Source organism: Manis javanica, chromosome 16 (genome assembly GCF_040802235.1).
Source record: "Manis javanica isolate MJ-LG chromosome 16, MJ_LKY, whole genome shotgun sequence".
NCBI classification, from domain to species: Eukaryota; Metazoa; Chordata; class Mammalia; order Pholidota; family Manidae; genus Manis; species Manis javanica.
Genome location: NC_133171.1, coordinates 67,259,550 through 67,282,475, shown reverse-complemented (window position 1 = coordinate 67,282,475; position 22,926 = coordinate 67,259,550). Strand labels below are relative to the sequence as shown.

Genomic DNA, 22,926 nt, shown 5'->3' with positions numbered 1-22,926 from the left:
CTCTCTTCAGGCTGCCCCTTTCCCTTCTTGGTCAGCCCATCAGTAACCCTAGAGATGGAACCTCTTTCAGATCAACCAGACCTGCGTGCTTAAACCTACATCTCTGAATAGCGAGACTGGAGCCAGTCTTACAGACACATCTCAGTGTCTCAGTGAGCACTGAACACAGCAGAGTGGGCAAACAGATGTCCACTGGCAAGAGGCAAGATGTCAGCGAACCAACAGGAACCAGGCTAGCCAGGGGCAGATGTGAGTGCCTTCTACAGGCAGCAGCTGCAGACCTGAGCAGTCTGGTGCTATGGGGTCTGGAAATCTGTGGGAATTCCAGGCCCTGGGGTGTTTTAGCATCTCTCCTCCCCAGACCCTCTTCAATGATCTGATTTCAGAACAAACACAGTAAGGCAGTCACCTTCAGCATCAGCTGAGACAATGGTGACACCCCTTTTGTGATACAGACCCTGCTCTCTCCTGTGCTGCCCACTGCTTCCCTCCCACACCAGCTCATCCCCCATCTCTTGGGGGCAGCTTACAGTCCCCCACCAGAATCTGGGCCCCTTTTTCTGGTCAATGGTTTAGTGGCCCTTGTTGGTTTTGCTTCAGCATCATTAACAAACATCATGACAAAGGACGAATGTCCCTTTTGTTCCCCATCCTTCGTGGTTATGATCAGGGATGCATGTAGGTAGAAGTTTACATATTTGGTGTCTTAATATCAAAGGACATTGCAGTAAGAACAGGATTTCTCATGACAGGAGATGTGCTTTAAAGGATGGGATGGAAACAGTAAGGTAAAAAACATTAAATATATTAAAACTGGAGAAATATTTGTGTTGTAGGAGCAATGATTATTTGCCCTCCTACTGAGAGCTTTTATAAATCCTGACCAACTGTGTTCTGTAGAGCCTTCCCTTATAAAGACTGCAGCACATGATTTACACCCCAGTACTTGAAAATCGATCTCAATGACTGCTGTATTCAAAACAATGACAGAATAAAATTAAAATACAAAAACATTAGAAATGTTCCTCTTTTGGCTGCTTAAAAAGTACTGATACAGATCTTTTGAGATTTCTAGAGTCACCTTTCAGAAAGAACTGCGTAAGCTCGTCCTAGTCCATGCGCCCCCTGCTGGCCCCACAGTATCACTGATCCAATAAAACCCCACAGGATTTCATTAGCGATGCTCATGCCGAGTGCTCTGTCATAATCCCAAATGGAAACATTTGCATACAGTAGGCCCAGCCAGTTAGGGAATAGGTTAATTAGCCCAAGGCAGCTTGAGGGGCAAAAAAGCTACGGATAAAAGTTCTTTCAAAGCCAAAGCAAAATGTCAAATACATTCATTCAGGAAGAGGTCTATTAGCAATGCAAATGTAAAACTGCCTGTACAGCCAAATCGCACAATACATAAAACTAGGAAACCCCTCTCAGGGTACTTTTGAAAGAGCTCAGCTTTAGTGACTTTGAAAAACACTTGGTTCTCAGGAGTGTGTTGGTTTATTTCTACTGTTTGAGAGATAATGGCTTAGCTGGCCCTCAAGTTCTCTGTATGGACTCCAGGGCTGGTCTTCTGTTAGTGGACTAGGACATACTGGCCTAACACACACATTCAAATTTATTCTTCTGAAAAGTTATCCCTAGATAAACATCTTTCCCAGAAAATACTAATGGTAAATCAAGGATGCGAAGACTAATGTGGGAGCTGGAGTGACTTAGGGCCAGACCAATAAAACTTCCATCCATCCATCTCCTCCATTTACAAAGACCACATCTCCCGCGCAGGAGAGGAGAGAGGGCACTGGTGCCCCAGTAGTTCTCTGCACAGTCTTTATCTCCCACTGTGGGGAAAATGTAGAGGTATATATATCATGATGGCAGAAATGCACAGAAGGGAAAGGTAAAGGAGAGAGAATGAGACATGGCAGAAGAAAAGATTTTATGGTCTCATTCTAGCTGTCTGCAGATGACCTGTGTCCCTAACTGCCTTCTCAGGGCTGCAACACACCAGTGGATCAGGTGGACCCCGGGGGGAAATTCACTTCTGGATGTACCTCTGGATGTACAGCAGAAGATTTCCTCGAAACATAAGGCCACACGTGATTATATAAATGCTCAGTTACCAAAGAACCACATATGCAAATACTACTGCTTAAACATTATTAGAAAAGGGGAAGCAAAGGCAGAGTTAGACGAATCCAGACAAATTTATTTAGGGTTTACTGCACACTGTTTGCCTGATGATCACCGTTCTGCATATATCATGCATCTTAAGCATCTTTGTATCTACAGCTGTGTCTCCCTATCAGTATTTTACAACTTAGCTCACTGGCAGAAGGCCTTGCTGTTCAATGTGTGATCCCCAGATCAGCCACACCAGTATTTCCCCACAGCCTTAGAAAGGGCAACTCTCTGGTCCCCTCAACTCTCCTGATTTAGAATGTGCATTTTAACAATGTGTCCAGATGATTCATATGTACAGCAAGGCTTCAGAAACTCAGGTATGGGACTACATTTTCTACTCATAAGCTCCTAAGCAAATGAAACATCTCAAGCCTCTTTCTAATGGAATAGGTGTTGGAAAGCCAAACAAGGTGCTGCAGGTAAACACAGAATTGATGGAGCATTGGAGATAAGCAGCTAACATTCAGGTGTGGTTCAGCTGCTTCCTCTGGGGTCGCCTGCACCCAATACAATTCTAAATAACAGGTGCTCTCTTTCTTCTGGTTCCTTATGTCTTCAAAAGCTATAGGGAAACACATTTTTAAAACGCTATTATCAAAAATTTCATACAGGACTCAATCAACTCCAAGAAAGTAAAACAAAATTTAACAAAGGCAGCCCCACATTATTTTTTGCTATAATTAAAAAATCTTCCCCCATTAACATAGATTCAGACCGTTTCAGATGTGATAGGAAAATGAGATGGCCCCTGAGCTGGGAGAGGTAGGAATGCATCCCCACTGACTCTAAGTCCTGTACATTAACAACCAACGGCTCTGACAGGGAGACACTCCTGGACTCTGACACATTACAGTGCTAGGTCACAGCAATAAACTGGGGTGCTCTGCCCAGCACACCCAATCCTGTGAGTCTCTCAGTTTGAATGGAGCCCATGGCTGCCCGGCGTGTATGACTGTGCATGACAGATGCATGGATTTAGTTTTGAAAAGGAGTCTCTGCACACTGATGAGCTTATGTCAGTTCTAGAAAAACTGTACAACCATTCAGGAGACAGAACACCTGCTCCTGATGGCAGAAGTCACTAGGACACAGCAAGAATTCTCTAAGTTCTGCCACACCAATCTTTCTGTTTTGTTCTATTATTTAGCTGGGAGACCTGTGAATGAGTGCCCTGGCAGAAGGCACTTCATTTAGGTTCAATATTAAAAATACCTAACCCTGACATCCTTGGGCTTTCCAGGATGGAAGAAGGTGGGTTGGAATGATAACACAATTAGACACCTTCACAGCTGATTGAAAAGCATGCCCCAAAGGATATGGGTCACACATTCATTCATCAAACATGTTATTTCCACTATGAAACCTGAACTGCTCAATGTCAGTGTGGAGCAAATGGTCTGCCAGAGCTTTGTTTCAGTTCTATTCTGTTCACCCTTTTATTAGTGTTTTGGTTGTCATATTTAGAGGTAACAGAAAGCTGGAAGGGAAGCTTAATATACTACTGCAACTGATACTCAAATACAGGTAGCCTCCACTTTTTGGTGTGGGGTCACCTGCACCCAATACAATTCTAAATAACAGGTGCTCTCTTTCTTCTGGTTCCTTATGTCTTCAAAAACTATAGGGAAACACATTTTTAAAACGTTATTATCATAAATTTCATACAGGACTCAATCAACTCCAAGGAAGAAAAACAAAATTTAACAAAGGTAGCCCCACACCACTTTTCTTTTAGGACAGACCTTGAGTAGTACCTGTTTTGGCTAACTGAAAGAAAGGCGAGGAGATTTTCACTTCTATGAAAAGATGTTGGGAAGAGAAAATAGCATTCAGCGCTTGTCGGGCAGTGAGCCATTCCAAGAGAGCAGCGTGAGGGGCCCACCAGGCTCCTTCCCAGGGAACCGCACAGAATCTCAGCATCAAGCCACCCTAGCTCCGAGCTGTGTCTGTGAGCATCTGTGCTTTCTCTTGTTTTATTTTACGCATCCTTTAGCAAGATGTGTCGTAAGGTCTGAGAAAAGCCTAGGAGATATTATTTTTTGGGTCTAGGAATTCTCAAAAATGTTCCATATAAATTAATGGTAATTGCTTCTACTTTAGCTCATGCCATTTAGGCTTAAAAGAGGTTTTACAGGCACACTCTACTGGTGGATAGCAGGGGAAACCTGGAAGGGATGGCACAAAACCAAGAAAATTATGGTTAATGAGAATAAATGTAAATGCCTGCCCTTGGTTTTAATAGCTCAATTAGTTTAGTAGCTGAGTTTGAGAGCTCTGGCTTAGGAATGGTTCAAATCAAAGAGCCCAGGAATTTTTTATTTGATTATACGTTCAAAACAAACCAACAGTTTGGTATGATGCCTAAAAGGCTGCAGGAATTATAAGGTTCATTTAAAAAGCACAAAGTTCAGCATAAAGGAATAAACACTACAACATTATATGGCATTGGTAAAGCCACAGTGAAAGTACTAGGCCAGAGGACGCTGGCACAATAGGGCATGTCCAGGGCGGAGTGGTCATGTCAGCGAGGTCTGACACAAGGCAGGCAAGTAAAAGTTCAGGCAACTGAGGATGTGTGGCCTGGGGAAGCACAGAAAAAGTTGGAGCATGCACGAAATGCTCCAATCTATAAAGGGCTGTCCACCGAAAGCAGGAGAACAGATAGAGCTCCAAATTACACGGATATATCCAGTAAAAATTAGAATGTAATCAGAACTGTTAAAAACAGGCTGGGCTGCCTAATGTGGGAGGGACCCCGGTGTCATCCCAAATAGTTGAGGTAAGTGGCTGGGACCCCTGCCCTGGCATGGTGTGAATGTTACAGACTTACTTTTTTCCCATCACAAGTGTTTTGACACTGATTCTATCCTGTGTCAAGGTGGCTTGCTTATAAGCCTAACCGTCTTTTCAATTTTCTTTCTCACTGTGTCCTCAACAAAAACTGCCTATTGACTCTATCTGCCATGACCAGCAAGCAGCTTTGTGGGCAGGCCTCTTGGTCTAAAAGGGGGTGGCTCCCGGAGGGGATGGAGGGTCCCAGGCAGGCCCATTCAGGTCAGTAACCACTTGAGAGGATGGTGCAAGTGCTGCAGAACAGGTTTCCAGAAACCCTCACCCCCACAAACGCAGGCCTCCCTTCTCTACTCAGCACTGCTGTGGCACGGATCTTGTTCTTCATAGAGGCGTGATGCATAAGAAGAATAACAAATGACAGCTTGGAAACCACACCCTGTACCTGGCACTGATCATGGACTGCAGCTGGTGTGGCATTCAAAGCCACGGGCTGGGTGGACTGGAGAGATCAGGACCTTTTTACTGCACAGGTAAGTGAGCTAGCACCACCTAGCCCCAGCCTCAGTGACACCTTCCACAGCAGGGCTGAGGGCCCAGAAAGTGCGTCCTGCAGGGGCCAGATGTGAGGAGCTGTGGACACTAATGCACTTTTTAAACAAGCTCTCTCTTCTTCTACGTTCACAAAAAGCAAGTTTAAGTCTGCACGTCCTTCTGTCTGTGGCAGCAATGCCTGTCATGCAGGGTTTGCCTTTGTGGCAGGGCCTTGCTGGGAGGCTGCTCTGTCTGCCATGAATACTGGATTTTTAGGCTCTGTTCATCTATAGATTTTCGGGCAGTGAATCTGATGACTGACAATTACAAAAAATTTAAATACACTCAAGGGAGCATCAGCCCCTCTGGGTATTCCCTGGCACACGGCAGCTCTGCATCCAGGGCAATAAGCTGACTGGGAGTCGTTTTTCTGATTAAAGGCCTTGAGAGGGGCTGGAGGGGATTCCTCAACACGCAGAGCTGCTCGGGCCACCCTTCTTCTACTGAACTCCGCTTGGCTTGCAGCTCAACTGTGATCTCCCTCACTCCTCAGGGGGCCTCCTTTATTTGCTACTACTGTCAGCATAAGGGAGAGACAGCCTTCATTAAGCCCTGGGGGAAGCTCTTCTCAGATTCCTGGCCACTGTTATAACCATTCCCAGCCAACATGACGATAGTGACAGGGTGTTTTTTTAGTGGCCTCTGCCACCCATAGAAACTCAAGGAGATTGGACCTGGGGGCAGGGTCATGCATGGGGACAGGGCACATGTCCGTGCTGGGGCCACAGGCAAGCATGGCCCCACAGAGCGGGAAAGGGGAGAAGCGGGACGAGGCCCGCAGCAGGGCGGTGCTCTCCCTGGAAGCCGGCTCCGTGGACTGTCACAGCAGCATCGGGGCAGCCAGTGTCCTCTGGCAGCCTGCACAGTCTTTCCACACCCCAGGGGGAAGGCTGGCCGCTGGGCACTCACACACACTCTCCTAAGCCTTGCTACACACCCCAAAGCAAAGGGCCAAAAGTAGCTAGAGGAGGCGGAGTCAGACTCTGTCAGCCACCAGGGGGCAGTTTAATTCCTGGAAAGGCTCAAGACGGAAACAATCACTTGGAGGGATAACCATCTGGATCAAAACTGGTCCCAGATGAATTGGCCAACAGAGGTTGTGTTTGAGTTTTAAAGAAAAGCTGGAAATGCCTTTCTGTCAAGACCTTCCCTGGTTCAAATGTGAGCAAATACCTTACTGGTTTAAGGGTCATCATGCCAGATCAGCTACCTGGGGCACAAAGATCTCTGCCATCCCTGCTCTGGCTGACGGCTGGGCCCAGTCACTCGGGCACTTTCTGTCACCCCAGAAGCAGTGGTTTTCACCCTGCTCTGGAGAGAACGGCTTTAAGGACAGGGACAGTGGCTCCACAGCCTCGTCTCTGGGACTGTTGTAACAGCGTGCGAAGGACTGGCCATAGTAACTTAGAACTGGGCTTGGGAGGACGAGAATCTGTCATTTTTGACTCTCAATTTAATGTTTTTGGCACTACAATGATGTATGTCACTCTGGGATTCATTAAGCATTAATATCCATGGGATATTTGGAATATCAAGATAAAATACTAATATTATTACTATTAATAGGAAGTAACTAACATATTAGTGTTATTGCTTTTACAAATAAGGAGGTCGGCCAGCACAGCAGAAGAACAGGCTATGGTGTAGGTAGAGCACAGGTTCAGAGCTTGACTTACCCCACCTGCCTATATAATCTATTTTTACTTTAAATTTAATTTTAAGTATACTCAAAATTTTACATGCACCCAGTTTAAGAGGCATGTATTTCAGAAATATGTAATCTTACAATTAATATCTTTGCCAATAAATTGGGGAGGAATTTATAATAACATGCACACTCAATAAATGGTAGCCATCCTAATGACAATTCAGCAAATGCTTCCTCATGAATTCTCAGTTTTCACCCACACTTTTCTGTTGCTAATCTCTCCTGGTTCCATGGTAAAACTCAGTACAAGACCTTCAAACTACCAATCTTTTCAAACATCTGGGCTTTTCCTCGCACCTGTGATTTACACAAAAGGGAAAGTCATGGATGTTTGAGAATGTATTTTCTTTCTTCAGTTGATAGATGGGATCACGTCTATAATCGTCTCCAGCAGACAGGCCCCTCACACCAAAACACACGAAACCAACTCAGCATTAACACAAAGAATCAACTGGATTATAAGATGCTAAACGCAAGCCAGGCATTTACCATTTCTCAGTAAAGGTTAAGGGGAACTGTTCCTTGCTGCATTCTGCCTGCTTTTCCACGATACTTCTTGGATGAGTAATTCCCAAAGGCATGGTGGGGAAATGCAGAATCTTCTTTCCACACCCCAGGGGGAAGGCTGGCCACTGGGCACTCACACGCACTCTCCTGAGCCTTGCTACACACCCTAAAGCAAAGGGCCAGCAGTAGCTAGAGGAGGCAGAGTCAGACTCTGTCAGCCACCAGGGGGCTGGTTCTCAGGGAGACATGTCCAAGGGTATGAACAGAGAATGTGAAAATCTCCATGTTAGAAAAATGCATTTCTGGAGTCGAGGCATTCTGAGAGAATCTTCAACTATTCAGTGTCCTTGAGGTGGCCAGATGAAAGAAAGTAGAAAGAAGCCTTTGGGTAATCCATGAACTAGTAAGACCTCCTCCAGGGTAGCAGATGTTGGTTGCCTTTTGTGGCTGTCTTTCAGTCTCTGCAACACTGTACAGCTTTTTAGTCCCCTTGACCACTAAGGCCCTGAGCCCTCCTGGGATGTGGCCTTCCCAGGGCAATGCAGGTAGACAGAAGTCACTGAGGCCTTCTTTGTCCAGCTAGAGCAATGCTTTATAGGCAGTGTGTGACCATCCCATCGCAGAGACAAGAATACTGAGGCTCAGAGTGCAAGGGATGTGCCTAAGATTACATGGCCCAGATGTGGCAGAAGGAAGATGAAAATAACTTCTGATAGGAAAACCTGGGTTCCAGTCACGTGCAGTGGATCTGCTGCTATATAGTGCAGGATTAACCTTACCCAAAGAGAGGTTGGGCCTTTGCCCGCAGGTACTGGGAGGTCACCTCCAGACATTGGGATGTCCTGCCTGATACTCATTCTGTATGTCTGTATGTCTGTATGCCTGTATGCCTGTTTGACATTCTGTATGTCTGTTTGCATGGGGCTTTGGCTGCCAGATAATCTAACACTATGACTTACAATGGGGGTTTACGCTGTAAAGTATCAGTTTGACATCTGGAGGAAATGATGAATAAAGGTATTTGCCTGACCTCTGGGAGGGGCTGGGGCCAAAAGATGAGCCACGTGGACAGTATGCTATTGAGCTCCAACAGAACTCTGACACCGAATCGGGTGAGTTTCCCTGGGTGGCGATACTCCATGCATCTGGTCATATGCCCTCCATGACTCCACTGGGAGGATGCCTTGAAGCTCAGCATTTGGACCTCTCCAGAGTCTGTCTTGTGCATCTCTTCCCTTGGCTGATTTTAATCTGATTCCTTTCTCTGTAGTAAACTATAACCATGAGTCTAACAGCTTTTAGTGAGTTCTGAGTCCTTTTAATCAGTTATCAAACCAAGGGTGGTTTGGGGGAACCCCCCTGAACTTGTGATTGGTGTCAGAAGGAAGGGTGGTCTTGTGGGAACTGGTCTAGTTTTGTAGTTGGCCCATAAACTCCTTTTTATAGCTCAGGATAATTATACACTTAAGCAGATTAAGTAATAAAATAAACATAATAAAGTCCATCAGGGTTCATTGGTAAGAATGGATCATTAACTGAAGACTACATCAGTCCAAATCTATGTACCCCAAAACAGTGGCCAGTGACCAGGCAAATGAGTGGGCCAGAAAGGAGGCAGAAAACATGCTAACTGGTGTAATCTGACCTGGGCCAGGGTCCCCTAGGGAAAGCCCCCCCATGCAAGTACCCAATGGCATACACACGAAAGACACACTGAGCACATCAGTTTTCTGAGTACAGAGCTCCAAGTGTTGGAGCAACGGGGGCAACCTATTAGCTACCTTGCTGGGGTCTCAACATTCTCAGTCTGCTGAATGGAACTGATTTCCTAGAAATCTCCCATGGCCACTGGACACTGACCATCCCAACAGACCAGATGGAGGGCTGGGCTCCATCACCAGGCTCTCCAGATTTTTGAGGAAGTACTTTCTCCAGAACCTAGAGGAAGCTGTGCACATGCCTGGGGCAGTACTGGTTTTATTGGGTTCTTGCTTAGGCTCAAACAATGGGTGGTGGCATCTCCACACTGAGATACTGCTGCACATCCATTACAGTGGGCATTACTTGAAAAAAAAGAAAGAAAGAAAATAACAAATATTGGTGAGGGTGTGGAGAAACTGGAATCCTTGTGCATTGCTGGTGGGGATGTAAAATGGTGCCGCCACTGTGGAAGACAGTTTGGCAGCTCCTCAGAAAGTTAGATGTAGAATTACCACATGATCCAGCAATTCCACTTCTGGGTATATACCCAAAGGAACTGAAGCAGAGACTTAAAGAGATAGTTGTATGCCGATGTTCATAGCAACATTATTCTCAACAGACAAAAGGTGGGAACAACTGTGAATCAACAAAGGAATGGATAAGCAAAATATGGTATATACATACAGTGAACTACTATATTAGTCAGCCTTCAAAAGGTATGAAATTCTGACCTATGCTATAAGATGGATGAATCTTGAAACATTATGCTAGGTGAAAGCAGCCAGATGCAGAAGGACAAATATTGTATGATTCAGGCACAGGGGGTCCTTGGAATAGGCAAACTCACAGAGACAGGAAGCAGAGTGGTGGTTACCAGGGGCTGGGGAGAGGGCAGGGGAGCTGCTGTTAGTGTGTATACAGTTATAGTTTGGATGAAGCGGCTCTGGATGTGGTGGTGACTGCACAAAAATGCAAATGTGCCTAATGCCACTGAAATGTATCCATAACTATGGTGCAAATGGTAAATTTTATAATTTAATATATATTTTATCACAATAAAAACATTTCTAAAGATTACAAGTCACAGTTTAAAAAGTATGCAAACCAATTACCATTTTAGTTTTAAACCTCGCAGTGCACCCGCCCCCCCTACAGATCTTCTTGGAGCTAACGGACCCCCAAAAATGCCTGCTAGAGTTAGCCTGCTTCTTATGGCTGGGCTTCAGGGCATCCTTACACCCTCAAATTGTACGCACATCCTCAATTTCACAAAGGAGAGTGAACGTGGAATTGAAGGGAACAACCCCGAACTATCATGTCATTGCTCTCGCAAGACTGAAGGCTGGCTGTTCTCCCTGTCCTCGTCTCCTCTTCTGCACTTTATCACCAAGTCACTTGGTCCCACCCCCTACATCAGGGGCCTGCAAACTTTGGTGAAGGGCCACCTAGTAATATTTTTAGCTTTGCAGGACACACAGTCTGTCACAACTCAACTCTCCCACTGCAGTGCGAAAGTGCCATGGATAATATGTAAACAAGTGGGTGCAATGGTGGGTGTTCTGTTCTGACCCTCAACCGCACTGGGGACAAGACTTGGGGGGATGTGTGTTCCTGCGGCTCTGAGTACCTCCTGCTCAGCCGCCGCTGCCCTCTGTGGTGCACCTTGTTACCTGTTTTCCATTCCAACCCAGTGGTTCTCATTCCTGGAGCTCCCAGGTGAGGCAGGTGCTGGTGGGCTGGGGCCCGTACTTTGAGAACCAATGTTCTAAGCTCTCTTTTAGGTCTCTCCTTAGATGTCACTTATTTCAGGTTCTTTGCAACCCCAACCCCAAACCATGCCTCTCCTCTGTGTCCCTTAATACCCTGCTCTATCTTGTCACACACACCGTCCTAAAGCTGTGTGCTTGGATCCTTTCCATCACGGCTCTCGGATGACAGCGGCCACCTGCTCCAATGCCTTTGCCAGGGTGGGCCGCCGGCTACTTCCTTTCCGAATCATGCCTAACATCTTGGCAAAGCCACTTAAGACCACTGGGATCCTGCTCATCCCTCCCTTCTCTGAGGCTCCCCAGCACTTCCGTAACTACCATGTCTGTTACTTCATTGTGCTTTTTACTTGTTTTCATGTGTCTTCCTCATGAGACTATAAAGTCCCTGAGCTGGGTTTAGACTGAGATCTTATAACCCCTTGAGACTCCAGGGCTGTCACCCTTTCCTTGTGGGTTTACTGTTTTTGTCCTCTGTCTGTCTACTGAAGTTCTGTCTTTCTTTGGAACTGTCTACTAAAAAAGGCAGAGCGTTTTGGATCTTCTTTGAGATTTCTGGATGTGACAGTATTGGATCAAAAACTGAGCTCATGATGGAGGGATGTAAAATGCTGTGTATATAAAAGCATTTGTACTTGGAGATTGCATTTCTAACACAAATCCTCAGGTGAGATGATGCACCCCTGATCCAGGCTTGCCATGGTCCAACAGTCCAAAGTGTGTGCTCTACAGAAAGCTTCTAAAAACCCACACCCAACTATTCAATCTACATCTGGCCAGCCTACCATCCATCCCAGCAAGTGCCTCTGGTGGTCTTTAGCTTTACTGGATGGAATATGCATTTACAAAGACAACAATTTTATTAAAACCAGCCTGAATCAAGCATAGGAAGGAGTGGGAGAAAAACTGGAAAAATCAGCCAAGATAACAATTCTCTCAGAAATAAATGTTTGTTTTAAAATCAGTGGTATGACTCACACTTACTGAATGGGTGGGTGAGTTCTGACCCTCAAAATATGAATGGTTCATTTTGAAAAGTGTAGCAAGTGAGAAGCCTACTTTCTGTCTCCATTTATTTCAGAGTGAGGCTGTGCGTGGAGCCCAAGGCGCCCGAGTCCTTTCCCATCACCAGTGAAACGAACAATGGCATGAGTCACTACCTGCAGCTGTTTTCAATCAACAAACTGCGGAATTACTGCAGCCTCTTCTGAGGGTCACGTGCAGCCCAGCACGAAGCTGGTGGAGCACCGAGCACACAGAATGAACTGCCAGAAACCCTACAGCACTCGGCTGCTGAGCTGCTCCTCCTCCCTCTGGCTCAGCGTCATTAACTTAATCAGGTTATTTATTCAATACTAGCTTTACACTCTCCCTGGAAGAATGCCAGTGCCCTCTGAATGAGGCACACTGTCAGATCGGCTGTGTTGGAAATGTCCTGGCCAGTTTTATATTCTGCAATTTAATTTAGGGCCTGGGAAGAAGGGAAGCCCCTTATACACGTACTTGTTAGACATGCAGTGGAGGCAAGATCATGAAATCTCCTTAAAGAGAAGAGATGCTTCATCTGTTCTTCACCCTTAGACACTCTCATAGTTCTTACTGCCAGGCAGTAAACACGACTGACTTCGGTGTCTAGACATGGGCTAGATGTCCGGCTTTTGGCACTTGGCAATTGGTGACTTTAGGGAAGTTATCCAACTTATTAAGCTTTGATTTTCTCCTTAAGAAAATGAAGATAATAATGAACCTGATCTCACTGGGTTGTAATGGAATTATATGGGACAATGCTGTCCGTGCCTAGTATACAGACTAGAGTACTTCAAAAAAAGCTGCCTCTATCAATGAGCTACTTTCAAGCCTTCCTACTGCAGAATTCAGGGCACAGGCTGGTGATCCTACCTGCTGGACTTGGAATTCTGGCTCCTCACATCAGCTGGGCCTCAGTTTCCTTATCTGTAAGGTGGGGATAATACCAGGACTCACCTCATATGCTTGTTGTGAGTTCATACGCTCAAACACTTAGACCAGGGTTTGGCATACTGCAAGACCTAGAAATATTGGCTCCTGATGTTATGATTATCTCTTGAGAAGGGCCTTCTTCCCTACCTCCTTCACTTAGGTCATATTTTCATCCATGTTAAAAAAACCCACACTTTCCTCCCTTACATTCTTTGCCAGGTTACTTCATGCATCACACACATTAGTTGATTCCAGCGGAGATGTTATGGGGAACAATCTTTAATTAAAAGGTTCCGTGCCTCACCTCTGTTCATGAGGGATTTCGAGTAGTATCAGTTCAGAAAGTTTACTAAATCTCTAAAACTGTCTTCTTCTAAAAAATACATCTATGACACATATTTTTTCTTCCAAAACTGGACTAAAGCCTTGTCTGCAGAATGGTTGATTACTTCTACATTAACAAATAAAATTCCAATGTGCTCACATTTCAAATTTAGGTTTGTATTATTTGCTGTTTATTCCTGCAATACAAATAAGACACTTTCTGCTTTGTTTGAACACAGAGCACAGTACACTCTTTGGACACAATTACTCATTACAAATTAAATCAATCTCCTGTTTAACCCCTTTAGAATACCCGGGCCCTAATCAGAATCTCTACAACACTACAAATGCAAACAAAAAAACAGCCAGCTATTTTATTTAAGGACCTAATGGCAAATGAAAGACAACGAACAATGTTGCTGGTGGCTGGTGGCATGGAACAACTGTAATCTAAACAGGCAATAAAATGTTTAATGGACAAATGCAAATACAACCAAGTCAGCTGATGCCCTGTTGACAGCAAAGCTCATTTTCATTACTACTAGCTCGGTGGCCTGGGGAGACAGTTACCCTCTCTGAGCCTCAGTTTCTTCATTTGTAACATGTGAATGATGGTAACATTTTCAAAACATTGTTGAGAGATGAAATGAAGATGATCTGTGTGAGAAAGCACAGTGTCTATGACACTGAACCTCTGTCTAGTATCCCCAGCTGCCTCTGGGGAATTTCCACACAGATGCTCCGACCTCACTTTTTATCCCTCTCAAACCAGCATGTGCGCTGGTTCCTTACTGGTGCCCGTAGTTTTGTGCCCTGTCCCCAGGCACAAGAGCAGAGCAGCATTTTTGACCTTGCTTCTACTTAACTCCTCTATCCTGTGACTCCCCTAATTATGTGATCTTCCTTCCAAAGGCCTCAACCATTGGGAAAACAAGCCTCACAACTGTCCCTCTTTTTCCTTCCTCACTGTGGAATAAGAAATTTATTTGGCCTTGCCCAGAGAAAGGTCTAGCCTTTGCCCCCAGCCTCTGGAGGCAATCCCGGTTAACCTGATAGAAGTACCTTTGCTTAGAGAGGAGGCTTTGGATCACAGCAAGTTCCTTAGCCCAGGCCTTTGCTTCCTCATCTTAAAATGGGGATAATAATATCTACCCGGCAGGGTTAGCATGGTCATTTAATAGATAATGTCCATTAAGCACTTAGCCCAGTGTCTAAGGGCAGAGCACGCATGTAGATAACAGTTAAGAACTGCTTCTCACATTCAGTAGGAACTGAACCAACGTTCACTTCTTTTTCCTTCATAATTTTGGGACAGATGGGACGGTGAAGTAAATGGTCAGTGTACTCTGAGAATTCAGTCAACATACTATTTTCCTTATTTTCTACAAAGTATTTTCATTTTGAGCTTTCCTAGTATTCTATTACTTTTCCTGAATGTTTCTTAGAAAGCTCTGCTTCTTTCTTAAGTATGTAGGATCAGTAAGTTTTCCTTAATAATGTAATTTCAACAAGTGAAGAGAAAGTGGGCCTCACTTCAGTGTTCCTGCTTGTATCCCCCAGCAACCCCTTCTTTCACGATGTGGCTACAAACAGCAGCCCAGATGTGGGCCGAGGGCCACTGCAGTCTTGCTCTTTCAAAGACTATTCTTTCAACTGGGAAATGGAAGAAAAAGCCTTTATTTCAATATTATTTCTTACAAAGGTTAGTTAGGCTTTTCCTAAAATAAATGAAAATACATATAAAAAGAGACTTCCATTAGAAAATATCTCAGTGTTAAGTAAAAATCTAAATCCCTTTAATATTACCTTTAATATTACCCTTTAATATTACACTTTACCTTCATGTCTGATACACTTATATTTTTCCATAAGGTCACATCTCAAAAACTGAGATCTTTCTCCCTTCTAGAGTTTTGAAAAATCTATAGTTTGCTTCCAGTTTGGTCTGGTTAGCTCAGGATGGTGGATAGGGTGGTGAAAACCAGCAATAAAAGTGATTGCACCCATCAGAAAAATTTATTTAAGGTAAATGATAAAATGAACCCCTCATAACATACTGAGTGAAATGAACAAAATACTAATTCCTGAGGACTTTGCAGAAAGTTCTCCATTGGAGATCAGAAGGTACCACCAGGGAGATTTATGTAAACCACAGCCAGGCATGAGTCATGACTTAGACCGGTGGGTTATGTTTTCTGTTTCACAGCTCATTTGAAATCCTCTCCTCAAGGACAGGATGGGAGATAATGTTTTCATTAAACACATGGATTCAAACTGACTGCCAGCATGCAGCAGCATATGGGGCCCTAGTTCATGGTGAGCAAATCTCAGGGTATCAGGAGGCCTTTAAAGGAAATGACCCCAGCCAGGCAAACCCCAGCGGCTCCATCTGTGGTTCAACAGAGGCAAAGTTACAGCCAGATTTCAGCAACAGAGGAGGAAGGTAGGCATGTCCGGATGTGGGGGTACGGTAAAACCTGTGAAAGGCATGGCCTTAACAGAGAAGAGATTCAGATGAGAAACGTAGCAGGGCACAGAGCTGTCAGTGGGCTGGTAGCTTTAGAGAGTTGTGAAATGTTCATCAAAAGCCAACGGCAAACACACTTGACTATTGCCTGAAAGAGTAAAAATGTTTTTTTCTATGAGAGTAGAAGTGAAAACTGTTGTAAGCCTTAAGCTTCTGGGTCACAACTGTGCCTGAGCATATTACAGTGAAGCTTCCCTCAGAGGATTATCAGAAACCCTCGTGTCCCTGTAAAAATACACATTGTCTGTAGTTTTCCAAGATTCTGCACTGGAGCCCAGGAATCTACATATTCAAAAACTCCTCTGATGAGTCTGATCGGCAGCTGTTTGGGAACCCACTACACTAGCCCCGTAGTTCTGAACCTCGGCAGCACCTTAGAATCACCTGGGGAGATTTTAAAAAACCCTGCTGGTCAGGCCACACCCCAACCCAACCGCCATAAAGCCTAGGATGGGATGAGGCATAAGGGATTTCAGTGAAGGTGAGAAGCACCATATTTAGCCCTAAGTTCCCTGAGGGAGGAGCCCACTCATGGTGCGGTCCCTGCCCAGGACCTAGGACAGTGCCTGATGTACAGTGACACTCCACAATACAGCCGGGGCACTTTGATTTTAAAGCCTAGAAATGTTTCAGCTACAGGAAAACACAAATGGAATATAGAGTTCCAGACCAATCCATGAATGAACTGAGCTCCAGTTTTATTTGTCAGCCCCTATGGAATTTGCTTTTATTGAATGGTGCTTTCTCCAGAAAACAAAATCTACTCTTTTTTTTTCCTTTGAGATGTTTAGAGGATAGTTTATCTCCCATGATTTGGCGACCAACAGGGAGGTGGGGGCAGGCCTCTGAAAAGAGCTGAGTGCTCAGAGGCCAGAGGAAATCCTGTCATGCAGCTACTCCCCCAATCTGGGACAGGAACATGAAATACTCCTCGTAAAGGTCAGGACCCTGGTTCTCTGATAAGCAGGAAGCTCCGAGGAGCAGCGGCCACATTATGCAGCTTCCAGCCAGGAGTGCAGATGGAAATGTTCCTGGAGATTGCCATGGGCCCTGCCAGCCACAGGTCCCTGGGTCTCGGAACACGTCTGACTGCAGCACACCCCAAGCCCCCAGTCCCCTGTGCATATCTGTCCTTTCTCCCTCTTGATGAGCAGAGGTGTTCATTTTGATTATGAAGACCTCTGTCATGCATAGTGTTTCCCTGCCTCTGACTCACTGAATAAAGTAGCAGGTACACGGCCACAGCCTTTCCCTTAGGACTGGGCCAGGCTTGCTGCAGTCTGCTCCCCACTGACGCCCCTCTACTCCTGTGTGACCTGCACGCTGAGCACCTACATCAGGGCCGCTCAGTACGGTCACTCAATCGGGTGGAAAACTGCACTGGTAATTTGCTGCCACCTTCCACTTCCCTCAGTGCTAAGAACACCTCTCAGAGACAGGTGACTCGTATGCCACTTTCCCAGCAGGTTCTTATATGTTAAGACACAGACACAAAAAAGCGCAGTTGGGACCCTGCTGGGTGAGCTTGGAGGGGGAGAAGTCTCAGCGCTGGGAAAGGCACACCTCTTCCCTTTCTGCTCCATGAACCTTAGCGTCCTTTAGGGTGGCCACTCCAGTGCCCGCCCCCCACCTCTTCTGTAGCCACAAACACCCCTAGCTCCAAACACCCCTTCTTAAAAATGGCATTGAAGGGCTGACTTGGTGTGTGACGGGTCTGGCTCATTCTTTCTTACGAGCCCTCTCCGTTTCTCCTTCTGAGGGCTCTGAAGTTATTAACCCAGAGAGGCAATTAAGCACACTGCCTTGAAGGCTCCTCTTGCTCACAACAGCCATGTGACTTAGCAAATGGGCAAATGCCTCAATTTCTTACCTCGATATGTGGGGAACACCCAAGAAGTGACTCCCTTCTCCCCTCTACACTTCCTGTCTGCAGTGTGAAAAATGTATCAGCTCTCCTTGGGCAAAGGCATCAGGGACTGAACAACCACACAGGCCATGGACTTTGTGCCTTTCTTCCTGCTCATCCTGTGACTTTCCAGGGTTGGTATGAAAGTTTTCTGGCCTAATTTGACCTTCAGTGGGAAAAATGGTTCCACTGTTCTCTCTCATTGAGTTTCAAAGCCAAGGTGAGATGACACAGGGCGGTATTTTAATTCTGAGCATAACCTCCTTGCTGTTGGCAGTGTTCTGGGAATACTAATGTATTTTGCCCTTCAACGAATAAAGTTTTAAGAATCTATAGTCAGAGCCCAAATAATTGTTAGTATTTTCCCCACAGTGCTTTTCAATTTTCTTGGTAGAACTGGCAGATGGAGTAAATTACAATACCTCAGTTTTTCACTTCGTAAACTATCAAGAACAGCACCAATTGTCCCCAAACTAAAGAATCATAAGGACATATGAGATGATACCAGGAAAGCTGCTTGAAGCTCCTTGGGGGAGAGCATAGAATATGTGCAGACCCACCTGGATTATCTGATTTCTTAAAATCCCAGCATACTGTGTGCAGACTTCTTTGGGACCAAGTCTGTCTTCCAACAGTAGCTCAAAGACAGCCAGCTGGTTTTCAATTAGGCATCTGTCATTTAGGAAGAGATATCTTGAGTGAACAAAATTCTGATTGTATTCAGAGAAACACCGAAACCCCCAAGTGTGCATGTATTTGGTGTAGATATTCTGGAGGTCTTGACTGAAAGAGCAGAAATTATGGTATCAACCAGTACAGAGGGTCCCAGGAGACCGGAAAATGTAGTGTAATACCATCCCTTCTGATGTTTTCATTTGTATTCTTGAATGTGGTTCCAGTTTAAGGCCAAGAAACCCAAATCTACATGGAATTTATACAAATTCCACCTAGATTTATGTTTATTTCTAGTTATTCTATTTATAAAAGGCAACTTGTTATTTTATTTATGGTGACCCAGAGGCCCCGAGGGATGATGTGGTCAAGGTCACCAGCGTCACAGTGTGCTCTGGTTCCATGTGGAATTGGGACTGGAGTCCGGTCTCTCCAACTCCTCCACCACACCCGGGAGGCACGCCACCCCCGGGGACCAGTGCAGACGGCTAAGACAGAGCTGAGCGGGTTCCCAGGGTCCAGATTACAGAAGCAACAGTGAATTTGGAAGAGAGTCAGAAGAACTGGCAAGGCTTAGTGAATGACTGAGTCAATCCAGGGGAATGAGAGCGCTCTAGTGGCGAGAGGAAGCGTGCGACTACCACCAGGTGGGTAAGACAGATGTGCTTCTGGAGGAAGGGATGATCATCGGCTTAAGACTCATTAAATTTTATGTGGCCTTAAGGCAAACATGTGGCACTCATCAGAGAGGATGGGGAGTGGGTGAGGGACCAGATTTCAGAAGCGGCACTGATATCACGGGGGGAAGTTGAGGCTGGGAGAGATACCCAAGGAGGGCAGTGAAAAGGAAGAAAAGCAAACACTTAATCCTGGTTAAGCAGAGGAAGATTGTCAAGAGGGCAGAAGAAAGCTGGCATCAACCCCAGTAAAGGCAGCAGAGCAACAAGAAAGGTGTGAACCGAGAGCCTTGGATTATTTAGACTAGTGGTTGTCAATCCATACTGAACATCAGAAGCACTGGTAGGTTTCTAAAGACACTGACCCAGGTTGATGGCTACTGGATTAAATTGTGGCCACCGATGACTTCAAAGAGAACGGTTTTAGAGTCGTACTTTAAAGTAGAGGGATGGATAAACGAAGTGACATCTTAAATGTGTTTTCCAGCCCTAGATTCAATGGAGAAATCTGCATTATTGATTATCTTATTTTAAATCGACGTATGTCAGTGGGAAATACTGTGCTTGAATAACATATTTTGCATTTGAAAATCTCAGGCCTGGGATTACACGGGCTGAGCCTCCCACATCATCAGGCAAATGCTTGAATAAACAGATTGGCTTTGTACAAGTGCCCTAACAGTGAGGGAACGTGATTATGTTTCAATTTAAGGGAAGTAAGCCTCTTGGAAAACATTCTTCCTGTGGTTTGCTCTCTCTTTGACTGGCTTTTAAGCCCAGAACTCATTCAGGGGAGCACTCTGGCTGATCTCAGCTCCTCTGATGGTAATGTACCTGGTGAGAGGTGATGCAAGTCACTGTTAGTGACATGATCTAGCATGTCTGCATTTGAAGAGACACCACACACACACACACACACACACACCTCTGTCAGTCTCTAACACGTCATCTGAGTCCCTTCCACATTGAAAAACTGGATTTGAGAATAGTCTATCCATTCGTAATGGGATGACTTAAGAAAGAAAGAGGTTTGAACCCAGCAAGGAAGAATGTCTTTACTGATTTGAGATACATGACTCCCAGGGGTGAAGGTAGCATGTAGCTAGCAGCTTCTTCAATGTAAGCTGCACATTTACAACATGCATTGAACTTATTTTAGGAATCAAAATGCTCAATACCTAGTATTTCTGGGCCCCTGTGGAAAGCAAGCTGTGTTAATACTCAGAGACATGAGGAAGCATCTGAAAGGCATGGGGAACATGTTAGGAGGATGCCTCTGCACAGGGACATTAAATTCATAGCCAGGAGGGGAATAGTGATTACTATCAGGAGTAACAAGGGGGAAACAAGGAGAGAAGACAGAACTTAATGTTTCATTCAAGTTCTGTTTTGAAACAGGATTCAAAAAGGATATTGTACCATTTGGTATCAATTACTTTGGTTCATGCACATCATGGCTAATTAGTTCTACAGCATTTAAAATCTCTTTAAACAAACATATTTTGCACATACACATCCACCTTTTAAAATATGCTTTTTATCCACTTTTCCAGAGGCTTGGGGAACTATTTGATGGATTGTCTTAGGGGCAGCATTCTGGGAGTAAATGTAGATTGTATGCTAAAAATGTAACTAGCCCCTAAAACTTGTATAAACAAATTAACAAAAAGGACATTGCAGCATTAGGATATAAACAAAATGACTCTGAACTTTAACTTGCACATTTTTGAAAAAATGTTCAGTAATAAATTTTACTCCCAGCAGATTATACTCTCCTCTCTCTTCCTAAACTTCTCCTCCTCCTACATTCCTGACATGTCTTAATGTCAGACCCATAATTCAGTTGTCTGGTTTGAACCCATTACAGGAAATCACACTTGATTTTTCTGTGAAGCCAACTTTGAGTAAGGATCTTCTGATCCTAAATGATCCATGTTTCTGTACTTTCAGGAATCATTTGCTGAAAGTGGTTCACTCTCTTGCACACCCAACCACAAGAAAGCAGTATCACATTGCATCATTACTTGGTGAATTAGGGCGACTCCACAAGGTTCCATGGGTTCCTTCACTGGAATTGCCTGGTCTAATGTGTGGATGGCCTTAGTCCCCTTTGGTAAGTTGGCCAAGTCAGCCCAGTTGTGTCTAGGCCCTTCTGCAGACCTTTGAGCATCGAGGACCCTGCCAAACTGCTGAAGCTTGCTTCCAACCAGCACAGAAATCAGAGACAACAGAGGCTGAATTCATTAGCTGATAACGGGAGATGTGGCAACTAGCTCCCCTGCTGAGTGGATGGCATTGGAGGCCCAGCTCTGAAGAGCCATTTGTAACCATCCAGACCTTCCTGCCCCTAGAGCAAGAAGCTAGTTCTTATCTTGGCACTTCAGAAAAAGGACAGGGCTGGCATCAGACATTCCAGGGGAGTCAACTGCGTGTCCGCCTGTTGGCAATGTGTTCACGCACTCACAACCCGCTGGTCCTGGCCCTGCCCACCCTCCCACCTCTGGGGCCTCCATTGGCACTGTCATCACTTCCTCCCTGTCTGGTCCCTCCCCCATTATCACCTCTCTCCTCTGGAGTGAAGCAGAGGACATGTTTCCATGGCTCTTCCTGCCAGCAGTGCTCTGGAGAAGCTGCTGCCACTTCATTTTAAATGTAGGGTGATGTGGGGCAGAGAAACTTGGGAAGCCTGTGTGGTTAAGCTAAGATTTCAGAGCATTCTGGTTAGAATATAATATGAAAATCTGGCTCTCCCTCATACTAATACAAGGTGCTCTACCCATGTGTGTGTGTGTGTGTGTATATATATATATATATATATGCTCAGTTTATGTACAGGCTTAAATTCCAGCACTTACTTTAAAACCCTATCCACTCATTTAACAGAACTTCATTGAGTGCCTCCCTTGTATTAACAACAAGGAGTAGGAATTATAGCTGATGTCTATGAAACACTTACTATATCCTAGTGTTTACATGGAACATCTCTTTTTTTTTTTTGAGAGGGCATCTCTTATACTTATTGATCAAATGGTTGTTCACAACAATAAAATTCTGTATAGGGGACTCAATGGACAATCATTAATCAACCCCAAGCCTAATTCTCAACAGTCTCCAATCTTCTGAAGCATAACGAACAAGGAACATCTAATTTTAACAAGCACTTCTCTAGCTGCCATTGTACCTGATTAAATGAAATGATTCACAGCCTTACAAATATAGAGCTACATAACATATGCATGTAGTTTCCCTGTAACTGTATAACTGTATCTCCCCCGTTTCTAGTCATACCCTTGCCTGCTTTTCTCATCTCCCTTACCATGTTATTTCACTCCAAAAGGTTTTCTGGAAAAATGGATGCTTACTAGATGTCAGTTGGGTGTTCAGTTTCAGAAATACAACTGGAGTGATGTGGAAAACAGATTCTTCCACCAGCCTCTAGGCTCTAAGTATCCGAGGGCAAGCATCTGTCTTCTTCCTTCCGCACCCCAGCACCTTGGCACAGCACCTGATATATGGCTTGAGAGGCACACGCTAAATACTTGGTACACAAATTAATTACATGATGTGCTAAGCATCATGTTTCATTAATAAGCCTGAGTGCTGAAGAATATTTG

General features: G+C 44.9%; 1 protein-coding gene across 9 annotated transcripts in view; it reads right to left on the bottom strand.

Annotated features, from left to right (window-relative positions):
• The window catches only part of ATXN1 (ataxin 1), a 415,485-nt gene that overhangs the window by 26,534 nt on the left and 366,025 nt on the right, over positions 1–22,926 (bottom strand). The window contains exon 7 of one of the 9 annotated variants that reach the window (XM_073224632.1): positions 18,524–18,635. The exons of the other annotated variants lie outside the window; for them this stretch is intronic. The gene's annotated coding sequence lies outside the window, so the exon portion shown is untranslated. The remainder of the gene's footprint in view (positions 1–18,523; positions 18,636–22,926) is intronic. 9 annotated transcript variants of the gene reach the window in all.